The 14,209-nt window shown below is 45.3% G+C and overlaps 1 protein-coding gene and 1 long non-coding RNA gene across 9 annotated transcripts in view; one reads left to right on the top strand and one right to left on the bottom strand.

Moving 5' to 3' along the window:
- The window catches only part of Nsd2 (nuclear receptor binding SET domain protein 2), a 78,305-nt gene extending 66,548 nt beyond the window's left edge, over positions 1-11,757 (bottom strand). For 2 of the 8 annotated variants that reach the window (XM_031341014.1, XM_031341015.1), the window contains exons 1-3: positions 11,613-11,710; positions 10,754-10,823; positions 8,662-8,806 (exon numbers count right to left, since the gene is read on the bottom strand). The gene's annotated coding sequence lies outside the window, so the exon portion shown is untranslated. Of the gene's footprint in view, positions 1-8,661; positions 8,807-10,753; positions 10,824-11,612 lie in introns of those variants that run through there. The other 6 variants (XM_031341021.1, XM_031341016.1, XM_031341018.1 and 3 more) reach the window with 6 other exon arrangements.
- Positions 11,758-12,185: 428 nt separating this feature from the next.
- On the top strand, positions 12,186-14,201 carry LOC116070502. The gene is made up of 2 exons (XR_004110430.1): positions 12,186-13,231; positions 13,853-14,201. It is a non-coding gene; the product is annotated as an uncharacterized LOC116070502 (long non-coding RNA).
- Positions 14,202-14,209: the final 8 nt, after the last annotated feature.

Genomic DNA, 14,209 nt, shown 5'->3' with positions numbered 1-14,209 from the left:
AAAGCCTCAGCAGTTAAGAACACCTGGCTGCTCTTCCAGAGAACTGGGGTTCCATTCACAGCACCCACAAAGCAGCTCACAATTATTTGTATCTCTAGTCCCAAGGGGGAATCCAATGCCCACTTCTGGGCTCCGTTATTCATTACATACACGTGGTGCACATAAAAAGATACATATAAAAATAATGAGTGAATGAATGAATGAATTGAATGAAATGTTAAAAAGAGATTTTAGTCAGGCAGTGATAGTGCATGCCTTTACTCCCAGCATCAGCACTTAGGAGTCAGATCTCTGTGAGTTCAAGACCAAGTCTGCAGAGATTTTCAAGGCAGCCAGAGCTACACAGAAAAGCCCTGTCTTAAAAAAAGAAAGAAGAAAGAAAGAGAAGAAAATGAGAAATAAGAAAATGATAAAACAAACATCATTTTTTAAGCTTTCACTCAAATAGGCGGGTAAAATAGTTCAGCTGGTTAAGTGCTTGCTTTGCAAGCATGATCACCAGAGATCAGATGCCCAAAATCTCTTAAAAAGATAGGTGTGATGAATGTATATGAGTAATCCCAATACTGGTGAGGGGAAGGAGAACCCTTGGGGCTCAATGGCCAGCCAGTCTAGCCAAAACAGTAAGAAATTCTCAAAAAATAAAGTACAGGCAGGTGTAAGTGGTAAAGACCTTGGGAAGCAGAGTTGGAAGTCTTCACAGAGTTCTAGGACAACCAGCGTACAGACACCCTGTCTCAAAAAAGAGGCAGAGGGGCTGAGAGATGCTGCAGTAGTTAAGAACACTTTGTTCCCACAGAGAAGCCAGGACTGGTTTCCCAGCACCCACATGGTGGCTCATAACTACCTGTTAACTCCAATTCCAAGGGATATAATGCCCTCTTCTAGACTCTATGAGTACTGCAAGGGTGTGGTACACAGGTGAACATGTATACAAGCACCCACAGAGAATAAATGAATAATAAAAATGTTTTCAATTAATGTAATAAGAAATCAAGAAAGACAGCTGATGTTAACCTGTTATTCATTCACGTACACTCACACAAATATATACAAAACATACACACAGAGGAGACTGCGATTTGCCTGATCTGACCAAATATTAAAAACAAAAACAAAAACAAAAAACTTTCATTTAGAAGTGATATGCTGGGCTGGCAAGGCAGAGATGTTCAAACCAAGTCTGATTAATTGAGTTCAATTCCCAGACCCCACATGGTCAAAGGATGAGAACTCACTCCTACAATTAATTACTCTCTAGATTCCACACAGGCAACCACATTCACTCAAAGAAACATAAATATACACATACACACATATAAAGGATATACTACTTTCCATTTTTTTATTATTTATTTTTATGTGTGTGGGTATTTTGCCTGCATGTTTGTGTACCACACCCATGCAATGTGCACGGAGGCCAGCAGAGGACATCAGATCCTCTGAGACTGGAGTTAACAGATATTTGTGAATTTGTGGATGCTAGGAATTGAACTTAGGTCCTCTGGAAGAGCAGCCAGTATTCTTAACAGCTAAACTATCTCTCCAGCCCCCAATGTGCCACTTTTCAATAACCAAAGCAAATCATACAGCCACATCAAATTTCAAAAGGATGAGATGTTCAAACATATTAGACACATAAAGCAGAAAAAAAATAGAAAGTGTCTAACCTAACCAAACACAGTAACTACGGGCTATTATCATACTCTTCCCACCCAGCAGGGTGACACTAAGCACTGTATCCCAGCACTAAGGAGACAGAAACAGGAAGACATCTATTTGAGTTCAAGGCCAGCCTGGCCTAGATAGTGAGTTCCAGAATAGCCAGGGTTACATACCAAGACTCTGTCTCAAACAACCAAGAAAAAAAAAACAAAACAAAACATTCATCTCATCACCTCCATCCAGTACCCTCTAAAGAATAGGCTTTCCAAAGTATATACATTTATGATGCACCCCATTACCTAGCTCCCTTAAAACATTTCTAGAACTTAACCTTTCATTGCCTCAGGATGAAAATCCCCTCCAACATCCCATACATCTGCCCAGCCTCATTTTCTACTCTAGTCATACTAGGCTTTTTCCACTCCTATGTTGTGACCTCCTGAATATGTATTCTTATACTGTATTGAGCTGACACTCCAAACCCCTTCTAGTTCTGCTCCATATCAACCCATAAGGAGATTTTTCCTGATGCCATCCCTGGTAATATACCTAGACCTTTCCTTCATGAGTTACTTTTTTTGTTCTGGGAATTCTGAAAACATGTAAAATAGATCAGGCAGAAACACATACTCACACTGTCATCCACTAAACAAGTTTTTATCTAACCACACACTCATCCTCTCTCACTGTCAAGAGTGTGAAATAAATCCCAAGCTGCAAATCATTGTTAGTAAATGTTTAAATGTTTAAAAAAATAAAAATTCTTGTATTGCTTATAACAACTTTATTAACTTTTTTCTAACAAATCTAGACATTGTTTCAAATTCTTTTTATTTGGAATGATAAGGCTAGAATCTGAACCTAGGGGCTTTAAAGCTCTATTACTGAGCTACATCCTTAACACTCAGTACTCTATATGTCTAATTTCCTCAAATATGATAAATGGCATTTAGTCATGTCATTTGTTAACCAGACACAGATGCAAATAAACCCTACACATTGTTAGTGTAATTCCAACCTCTTGTCATCTACAGTCCTCTCATATCTTTCCCTATAGAAGAAAACAGGTTGTTAGTCTTGGGGTTTCTGTCCTTACTTCTGCCACTGGCAGTCCTGTGTCATAGTTTAAGACATTCCTCTCTCCTCAGTAGTTTTATCAGGTGTTAAACATGAATATTTCATCAAATTTGAGGTTGATTTTTTTTCCTCCAAGATCATCCCACAGGTTTTCAAAAACAAAATCTTTTGTCCTTTTTTTCTCTTGCTCACAGGTAGGTCACTAAACACCATGGGATAAAGAACACGGTTCCAGCTTGTTACTGTCACAGGACTAATCTCAGTTATTTCTTTAATAAAGAAATATCAGAGACCTGGCAGTAGTAGCACACGCATTTAATCCCAGCACTTGGAAGGCAGAGGCAGGTGGATTTCTGAGTTTGAGGCCAGCGTGGTCTACAGAATGAGTTCTAGGACAGCCAGGGCTACACAGAGAAACCCTGTCTCAAAAAACAAAACAAAACAAAATAAACAAAATAAAACAAAAGAAGAAATATCAGAATGCTGGGGAGATAGTGCAATTGGTAGTAGAGGTTTACACAGGAAGCCTGGGGCTCAATCCCTATGACCACATAAACTGGGTATGATGGTAAATATGCCTCTAATCCTAGCACTTGAGAAATGAACTCAAGATGATTGGAAGTTCTAATAATAACAATAAATATTAATATTATTGTTTTTTATGTAAGATATATGTTAATGAGAAGTCAAACCTACTTCTATCTTAAAGGGAAAAAAAGCCTGAAAACTTGACCTGCAGCAGAACCCACTGCATCCATGTACCCATATACCATGTACCCCACAGCTTGTCCTTGGCCAGAGTTACTGCCTCGCTACTTCATTCCTAACAACAGTTAATCAAAGGTTAGTCTGATTGTTTCAGATGTACTTTCAGACCATTTGTGATTATATACGGTCTTGCTTTAGAGCACTCATGTGTTGGCTTATAGTCATTCTATTAGATGCTTGCCAGACTGAACACCTCCTCCCTTGCTTTTATTTTCCTATAAAACCTTGTCCTGATGAGGGTTCAAGGCTGCTCTGCCTTCCCTTCCCCTCCTTCTGTGTCAGGGTTGGGTTGGAGGAGAGCCCAAGTCTAAGCTTACAATAAAGAGACCCTAATGCTATTGCATCAGAAATGGCTCCTTGGTGGTTCACGAACACTTCCTGGCATAACATTAATAAGTGGCACAGCTGCCTTTAATCCCAGAACTAGAGAAAAAGAGGCAAGCACGGCCAGGGCTATACAAAAGCCTTGTCTGGAAAAACAAAACAACAAAAAAGTGGCACAGCATTACTTTCTGGAGTCAGTTCACTCTTTCCATTGTAGATTAGAGGATTGACTAAGGTCATCATACTTGTGCAAGTATTTTTACCCAATCACTACCCAAGGTTATAAAGCTCAAAGTTATCCTCTGCTAGTTCAAAGCCAGCCTTGACTACGTGAGACCCTATCAAGGAAGGAAGGAAGGAAGGGAGGGAGGGAGGAAAGAAGGAATCAATCAATCAGGTAGGTAGGTAGGGAAGTAGTCCAGTAAGTAAAAGCATATACCAAGCAAACCTAACAACCTGTGTTCTACCTTTGGAAGCAAAAAAAGCTGTGTACAGGGGAGCAGATGTGGTGGTGCCTATCCCAGATAGGCAAATCTCTTTGATTTTGAGGCTAGTCTACATAGTGAGTTCCAGACCAGCAAGGGTTATACAGTGAGATGCTGTCTTGTTTTTTAAAGCTTAGATACAGCGGCTCAAGTCTATAATCCTAGCACTCTTACAGGCATGAGAGAAAGCAGAGACAGGACAACTACCTGGAGGCTCCAGGGCCAGCTAGATTGATGTATGCAGAGCAACCAAAACAGCAAACGAGATCTTGCCTCAACAAGACAGGAGAGAATTCATTTCTATATGTACCCTGTGGCACAAGAATACCTACTCTCATATGCACACACATAATAATCATAATCATAATCAAAATAAATAAGAAACGAATGGCAAGAGAGTTGGCTATGGTGGTATACACCTACAATTCTAGCACCTGGGAACCTGAGCTAGATCAACCAATCACAAGTTCAAACTCAGCCTGTTATACATACCAAGTTCCAAACCACCCAGGGTTACACAGCAAGACTGTCTCAAAAACTATAAATAAATAAATAGATAGGAAAGGAAATGAGAGACATTAAGTACAAAACTGTAATGGCCTTTGCCCCTTCTACCCACTTACAGATAGGCTAACATTTTTTCCTGAGCAGCAGAACAGTAATTTCCCAGGCCCTTCAAAAGCCCAATCATTTTCACCTAAAGCATAGTGACTTCAGGCAAGTTACTTAATATCTTTGAAATTTCCTGCTATGATATTCTGTTAAGATGAAATAAAGAAGACTTACAGGGGCTGGAGAGGGAGGGACTCAGTGGTCAAGAGGTCTTGCCAAGGACCTGGATTCTATTCCAGAATCCAAATAAGCTCTCACACCTATGTTAAACTCCATCCCATGGTATCTATCCAGTGTCCTGTTCTGACATCCTTGGCACCAGTCACGCCCGTGATATATCTACATACATGCAATCAATACACTCAGACATAAAATACTAAAGTAAATTCAAAAAAATTAAAAAATAAAAAGCATGGAGGTGGGAGTACAGCAGGGAGACAGAACAGGTGGATCTCTGAGTTCCAGGTCAGCCGGCCTACAGACAATGCTCTAGGACAGCCAGGACTACACAGAGAAACTGTTTCAAACACAAAAAAGAAAAACAAAGAAATATTTGCAACTCAAAAACTGTGTAGAGAGGCCAAGATCTACATGGTAGGAGAACTGACTGACTCCTGAAAGTTGTACATTTATCCCTACATGCCAACCACAAAGTCATGTCACACACACACACACACACACTTTCTAAGCTGCATAGAGCATATCATTTGTTTTTTTTTTTTAAAGATTTATTTATTATATGTAAGTACATTGTAGCTGTCTTTAGACGCACCAGAAGAGAGCGTCAGAACTCATTATAGGTGGTTGTGAGCCACCATGTGGTTGCTGGGATTTGAACTCATGACCTTCTGAAGAGCAGTTGGTACTCTTACCCGCTGAGCCATCTCACCAGTCCCCTGACTCCATTTGTTAACTGAGTCCCTTCTACATCCAGGTACTAAAAGTACCAAGGTACCAATCAGGATCCTGTCTTTGAAAAACTAAAGAGGGTGATATGAAAACCTGGGCAATGTGTTAGAGGCTCTACACAACACCATGACAAATCTAGCACAAGTACTCCTGGTTCCAAATATATGCAACAGCAGTGAAAGCAAGCTTTCCAAGGACAAGAGCTGAACCATCAAAACCACCACAGGGGACTGAAGAGACGGCTCAGCAGTTAAGAGCCTTTCAGAGATCTAAGTTCAGTTTCAAGTACCAACATGGGACTCACAGCGTAACTCCATCCCAGAGATCTCATAATGTACTCTCTAGGCACACACATGATGCATGCACAAGCATGCAGACAAAACACCCAAACACATAAAATAAAATCTAACAAAACAAACAAACAACAAGAAAAAAAAATTTAAAAACAGCATTGAGGCTCCAGAAATAAGCCAGGATTATCTTAAGTGAGATGGGCAGCATAACAGTATAATCTTGGGACAACAAAGGATTGACTAGAAGACAGTACAGGAAGACAGGGAATCCTCTAGACCTAGAGAGTCTTCTGAGTAACAAGGAACACCAGGATAGATCTTGGGTACTTTGCAAAACAACTACATCAAAGCCTCCTTTCAGAAGAACAAAGGTAGGTCAGAAACTAGGCCCTCCTTCCCTCTCACTGCTTTACAACAAGGTAAAAATGAGGCCAGTATTAACCAATTTTTATACTGTAATCACCATACAATCTGTGCCCCTCTCCTCTTTCTCTTTCCAGCCTCTAAAAAACACATCAGGGGTCCAGCACGGCTCTCAGCAGGTAATGATGCTTGCCACCAAGTCTAACAACCTGAGTCTGATTCCTACAGCCCACATAGCAGACAAAGAGAACTCCTGAGAATTCCTGCTAACTGTCCTCTAACATTCACATGCACACTATGGCATGAGTCTAGGCATGAACACATACATGCACACACACAAGTAAATGTAACTTAAAAACATGCACATCAGCTCCTACTTTTGCATCTGTCCTATCCTACCCCCATCTCTTACCATATCTAGTACTCTATTCTAGTCCTGATCTGCAGGCCTCCTCACTGACCTCTCCCACCAGTCCTTGGCTCTCCTCTTTCTCAAGTATGTTCACACAACCTCCTTTATCAACATCACTTCATCATCATCATACAAGCACTGAATGATGGTTCATTCAAATCGCCAGTGCGTAACTGCCAGTCTTCAGATACCATCTTAGTTACTGAGGATAAAAACTAAAAGACCAAATTTCCACCTACACAGATATCAATGGAGAAAGGAAGGACAAACAAAACACATAGAGCTATGGAGAAAATGCTAAGACTGAATAAAATGCCAGACAAGTTGAGTGTGTTTGTTTGTTTGTTTTGAGACAGGGTCTCACTATATAGGCCTGGCTGATCTAGCACTCACTAAATAGGCCTGGCTGGTTTTGAACTCAGAGATCCTCCTACCTTTGCCTCCCAAGTACTGAGATTAAAGGAATGAGCCACCATACACAAGATCAAGGGAATATTTTAAACTAGTAAAATGAGTAAAAACCTCTAAGAGGATACAAATCAAGTCACACAGACACTTGGAGAATACTACAGACAAAACAAATAGTATGCCAGTTATCTAAAGTACAGTGGGACTAGGGTTTAAAGCAAGAAGTATCGCTAAAATAGATAATAAGAGAGACTAGGAAAAGATGAAGTCACAAATACTGAAATCTTACCTACAAGAGCCTTCCAAAACAGTTTGCTTCCAAAATAGGGGCTTCCTGTAGAAGGCTCAAGTTAAGACATAACTGAAGTGAGTCCATGCACACATGGCAGCACATGTATAAGGTGGGAAGGAATAATAAAAATTAACCATGCACAAAGGCTCAAGGGGAAGCATGGCCAAAAGAAATAAGATGGGGCTGACAAGATGCCTAAGCAAGTAAAAGTACAAGCCTGGTACCCTGAGTTCAAACCCTAGAACCCACAATGAAATAAGTCCTGAAAATTGTTTACTGACCTTGTGTACACAGACAGACAAATAAATAAAAGACAGATGGGGGACCAAAGAAATTACATAGTGATTAAGAGGGTCTGCTGTTCTTCAAGTAGACCTGAGTTTGATTCCCAAAACCCATGTTGAAAAGTTCATAATCACCTCTAACTCCAGCTCCAGAGGGTCAGATGCTCTCTTCTGGCCTCGCTGGGCACTGGAGTGCAAGCGCACACACACACAGCAGACACTCACATAAATCTTAATTTAAAAAGTTTATGATTAATTCATTATTTTATATGGAGGAGTCTTTTGTACGCACACGTGTGTGTGTGTGTGTGTGTGAGAGAGAGAGAGAGTGGTGATGGTGGGGGGAGATCATATACATGTTTGGTGCCAAAGGAAACCAAAAGAAGGTGTTAGATCTCCAGGGACTAACATCAAATCTCTTTTTCTCCCACAATGTTCAGTATAAATAACCATTCTTAATCTAACAAACCATACTGATAGTTTGTAAACATGGGAGTAATCTAGTGCATAAGTGATTCTTTTTGCTTTTATACCTTAAACTCTTTTTGCCTAGCCCAGTGATACAGAGAAATCAACTAGAAACAACAGAGACTCTTGTTCCTCTTCATTTGTTGCACTTGCATGCTTGCACAATGTTTCAAAAGCTAATCTCCATTTAGCATGAACAAAAACTAGCCAACTGACTCCTCAGCTACCACATACATTTGTTTATCACTGAGCTAGGAGAGATGAGACAAAGGAAAGCCACAAACAAGAAGTAAAATCATACCTACAAGGGCCTTCCAAAACAGGCAGGAGCCACAGGGCTCGGCTTCTAGGATAAAGCTCAAGCTGAGATGTGCTTTAAGGAGGACCTCAGCTCAACTCTTTCTCTTTCATATTCAGCTTTCTGGAACTTTTCTCTTCCAACATGGCTTAAAGAGAGGCAAACAGGTCATATGCTAAGAGTAAATGGGTTGCTTATCCTAAATCATGTCCACTTAATAGTATTTAACTGAACTTCTGATGTGAAGAAGTAAAAAGCAGAAACCAGGGTGCGCAAAACAGAGTACCACTTTCAAGAATTTACCCAAAAGATGAAAAAGTCATTACAAAGCTGTACGCTGTGCTATGTAGAACAACCAGTGGCCCATACCCAACAACAACCTTTATAAAAGCCTAGAATGAACACAGATCACCACAAATTTGGGGAGAGAGATACTCTGATTGTACTGACCTAAAAGAAAGAGAATGCAGTCAAGAGACTACAATACTTATATAAAGTTGTATGTATTCTATAATCTTGAGCAATTTGCCCGAAAATAAAACACAATATTGGAATATGTAAACATAAAGACTTGTCAAACTAAAGATGTAGCTCAGTAGTTGAGAATTTGCCTAGTGCTCAAGGGCTCAGTCTTCAGCAGATACACACAATACCTGGGCATAGCCCTTCACACTTCTAATTTCAGTACTATGAGGACTGTTCAAAGTTCAAGGCCATCCTAGTCTATGCAGTAAGTTCTAGGCAGCCACAGCGACTTACCAAGACCCTGTCTCCCAAAAAAATAAAATAAAATAAAATAAATCTGTTTTTAGTTATCACTAATTAAAGGACTCACTCAAAAAAAGTTATTTGATGGAATAGAAAGAATAATAAATTCAAATTATATTCATCAGCTCATTTTAGCACAATTTTTTTTTACTTGTGCTATTACTTAGTAAGGAGATTCAATCCCTACAGCTCATATAGGACGCATTTAACTAGTGTTTCCTATCTTCTCACCAGCACTTCTTAGTCTAATTCCATCTACATTCATGTTTTACATTGAATTGTCAAAACTGTAAAAAAAAAAAAAAAAAGGAAGTAACTAATTAGTTCACATTCTGCCATGTGAGTAAACCTTTTTAAAGTCTGAGTACTTCTTGGAAGGATGTCTGAATAGATGAAAAGCTAGACTCCTCCCTTAAGTAACCCACAGGGTCTCTAAGCCTGACTCATTCTGTAGTTCTGACTTAAGTCTTCTTTTGGTTCCTCACATTTCTGCAGGCAGTGGCTTAACAGCCCTGGATAGCTTGGCTGCACAAATATAACCTAGTAATCTCACTTGTAGTATGTTTTTCTCTTTATGTCCCCACAAACTTCAAATTATGCTAGTTTATAACATATACCGTGAATATATCACATCTGTGAACACATGAGATTAGTCCATTACTTTTTTTAAAATTCACTATATGTTGACCCTTAGAATCAGAGGCCAAAAGGGGAGGATTTTTGTTTTGAATATGTAAGAGTTATTCACAAAAGCTTACACAAATTGACAAGCAAATATTAAGTCCACACACTTCGAGCCATCAAACCAAAAATGAAGGCTGCTGGGCAGAGAAGAAAATGGAAGGAAAGAAAAGGAAATGACTCTAAGTATGCGAATGTACAAGGTGTGAACCCTCTTCATCTCTAGCCAGCAGTTACGGTTTGAACTCTGGGGACTGGGAGAACACATAGAAAGAGTTATGTTTACAGGACTTGCTCTCTCCATGCTACTTTCTGTATTTATGTGTGTGTTTTGTGTGTGTGTATGTATGTGTGTATACCATCGACTTAAGTACGTAACCAGAACATAAAACATGGAAAATACGCCAGTTAAAAGTCTCAGTGAGATGTTTCCTAACTTACTTCCTATAGTGCTATTTTATTTCAAATACATAAAATAGAATTAACATCCACGCGTGATCTCAGAATTGAATGCCTTTAAAAGTCAAGGCCTTCAAAGTCTGGGATTAAACTGGCAGTATTTAGGAACTTCTCTAACCTAATTCTGAACTCGAGCTGGTCTCTTTACGGGGTCCGTTATAAAATACACACCCCTTCAATTATCTACCTGAAAATGATTCCCATCAGAACATCCGATTTCATACCGTTTCGTCGTCAATGTCAAACCTCGTCCTGAGCTGAGAAGGGAGAAAAGCTCAATGTTGCGAGACCGGTCCTAGGCAACAACCTCGTCCTTTTTTTTTTTTTCCCTCACCAAAAACTCAAACCAAACATCTTTTAAATGCCGAGATTTAAAACCACGGCAGTAGCCAGCCGCTAGGTCGCCAGGGTCCAGCTCGCCGCGCCCTGCGCCTTCTAGGCTGAGAGCTGCATCCCGAGCGAGGGAGCGCGCCCTGTGAGGCGCGGCCACAGCCCCGGGCGGGTCCGCGGGTCTAGCGTGCCTCGTCTCCACCTGCGAGGCCGGGCGAGGGCCGGCGACCGCGGCGCCGCGCTGACCAACGGCCGCCGTCCCGGGTGTCAACGCCGGACGCTTCCGCACACAAAAAGAGCCTCTCGGTCCACCCGGCCGCCCCTCCCACCGTGCCACCGGGCCCCGCGCCGCACAAAGGCTGGCTCGGCCCGCCGGGCGCCGCGGGAACAAAGGCGGGCGGCAGCCCGCCGGCCGGGCACAGGTGCAGCCCCGGCCAGCGGGCCCAACATGGCCGCGCGCCCGCCGCCCCGTTAGCCGTCGCTGGCCGTGCGCGTCCGACCGGCGCTTCGGGCCGCGTCTTCCCAGCCTCCCGATCCTCCACCCTCGCCTCAGGCCGCGCGTCCTTCTCCAGCCTGACCACGGCGGCCGGCCTTCAGCCCCTCACGGCCGCCCCCTCGGCCCTCGGGCCTCGATCTCCCGGCCTCCCGGCCCGGCCTCCCTTCCCCGGCCAGCGGTTAGTTCCCGCGGCCGTTGGCCGGCGGCCCCAGTGACCTACGCTGCGTCGCATCCTCCGGCTGCTGTCCCGCAGCGGCTGTCCGGCGGCGGCTGTCCGGCGGTAGCGGCGGCGGCGACGGCGGGCGCGAGGCCGCGGAGGGCAGGGAGGCGGGAGGGGGCGGCGGCGGCAGCGGCGGGCGCAGCGCGGCCAGGCCGAGGCTCTCCGCGCGCGGCGCCGACCCCGCCCCCGCGCCTCCCGCCCGCCGCCGCCGCCGCCGGGGCCGCCGCCGCCCCCAGAAGCCGCGGGAAAAGTGCGCTTTGCTGATTGGCTGCCGCCTCGAGTCGCCCGCGGACCGGGCTTTTCAAATCCGCGCCGGGGCCGCGCGCGGAGAACGGCAGGAGGCGGGCGACGGGGCGCGCGGGGTAAGCAGCGATCCCGAGCGCGGTTGTTGAGGAGCCCCGGCGCGCGCCCGCTCCGCTCGCCTCCCGCTCCCGCTCCCGCTCCTCCAGCGGCGCGCGGGCGGCGGCCAGCTCCGCAACCGCGGCGAGCCACGGCGCGGTGACGTCACGCCCACCGCCCAATCGCCGCGCGCGGCCCCGGCCGCCCGGCGTGGGCGCGGACGCGGGCGCACGGCCTCAGGCGGACGAAGAGCGCGGGAGGCCGCGGCCCCGCCCAGCGTCCGGGCCTCGAGCGCCAGCGGCTGGCGGGAGCAGCTCGTGGCGCGCCGGAGCCCGCCCGCCTCCCTGCGTGGACAGCTGGACACGGCGGCGCGGAGTCGTCCGCGGGCGGGGCGCGCGTCACCGAGAGCGTTCGCCGGGCGCTCCGGGTTCTGAGACGCCCGGGACGGGCGGGCTGTCAACCACCTGGGAGCATCACTTGTCAAAAGATAAACCGCTTGACGTCCTGGGAAAGGCGTCGGAGGCGCCTCCTGAGATTCGTCGCCGCGGCGGATCGGAACGCAGCCCCAGCTTGTCGGGGTGGCTGGCTTGCTCCACGCGGAGCGCGTGCGCGTGGCGCAGGGTCGAAGAAGTGGGATGAGAGACTGGGAGAAGGGCGGTGGTCCTGCGAGGTCCGATTCGCTGTTTGGCGAGTTGAGTCTCAAACCTTTCAGGGGCGTTCAGAAGTCTGGGCCTTATCTCCTGGAGTTTTCTAGAGTAAGCCAGCCGCAGAATATTCTCGGCCCGCTGAGGACAGTTCCCAGAAACATCAGCGTGGGACTGAGGCAGGAGGCTCCCTTTCGGACCGCTTGGCGGCTTGTTGCCCACTGCACCCCGCGGTTGGCTCTCAGCCTGCCACTGCTTCCTGTCGGATTCAGTGGTGTCCAGATTCTGGGTGCTGCTGTGGGTTGTGACCTAGGACTCAGCCCCATCCCTTTGCTGTATTCCTAAGAATACTTACTTTTCACAGCCTACAGACCCCCACCCCTCAATCCTCAGGAATGTTCCTAGACTAGTGCTTTGATCGAAAGGAGTGAGGGGGGAAAAAAGAAAAAAAAAAAAAGAAAGAAACCTTCAAGCCCAGGCATTGCCCATGAAGACCTGAAACCCTGAGAGTCTTAAGTCCAGGAAAGGCCTGGGGGCAGGATTGCAGAGAGGAGCTGAAACAGACTCCTCTGCTTGATACTATCGGGCTAGCCAAAGGCACACTGGCTCCAGAAGACTTTCCATCCACACACTATGGTGAGTCAGGCAGGATGTGTGGTAGATGCTTAGCCAGTGCTTACCATGTGCTCCTGTAACATAACACAAACTCCTCTCTGTCTCACTAGGCCCAGTGCCTTATTCCTCCCCCAGCACCTTTTAGATCCCTGCAGCATATGTGAGATACCATGTAGCCTACTTGATGCCAGATCTGTTTTCCAAAAAAACTCGTATTAGAATTTTTTTGGTTGGTTGGTTTTTCGAGACAGTTTCTCTGTTTAGCCCTGGCTGTCCTGGAACTCACTCTGTAGACCAGGCTGGCCTTGAACTCAGAAATCCGCCTGCCTCTGCTTCTCAAGTGCTGAGGCTAAAGGCATGCGCCACCACTGCCCGACTAGAATTATCTTGAATGTTATTTGACGCTATTCTTTTCCTGTTCTGCTTGAGCTTTCATGAGCCCCCTTCTGTAAATCTACACAGCCTCACCCAGGGGCTCCTGACTACTAGTAGTATTTTATGTTATAGTACTCCCAGGCAGAAAAAGGGCCTACATAGGACTCCATAGGTAGAGTCCTGAGGAAAAAAAATTCATCTACCAAGGTTTGCACACTTCTTATACTAGGCTCCCAGATGATCCAAGTCAACATTTTCATTCTATAGGTCACCTGTTTAGATGCACTGGCAGCCTTGGAGTTCTGAGACTATCACAGGAGATATTCTTAGAAGCCTTCGGCAAGTGAGTGGAACTCGAATCCCAGGTGGGCCCCGAGTGGAACAGGACAGGGACAGCAGCAGCACAGCCGACTCCTATTCGGTCTCTCCAAAGCTTCTCTAAAGACTCCACATTCAAGCTGTATTTTCCTACCTGGGGCCTGCAGTCCTGAAAAGTTCAGTCTGCTCTTCTGCTGCTCCATGTGTCCCTAACTGAAGTCCACTTGTCTGCCTGCTCCTCCAGGCCTCGTGGAACTTTGTAAAAGCTGCTGCCAAAGATAGGCCCAGGCCCGTTAGTCAAAAAAA

This window comes from Mastomys coucha, unplaced genomic scaffold (assembly GCF_008632895.1).
Source record: "Mastomys coucha isolate ucsf_1 unplaced genomic scaffold, UCSF_Mcou_1 pScaffold22, whole genome shotgun sequence".
In the NCBI taxonomy this organism is placed as follows: Eukaryota; Metazoa; Chordata; class Mammalia; order Rodentia; family Muridae; genus Mastomys; species Mastomys coucha.
Note: the sequence above shows the minus strand (reverse complement) of the source record. Positions and strands in the feature narration are given on the sequence as shown.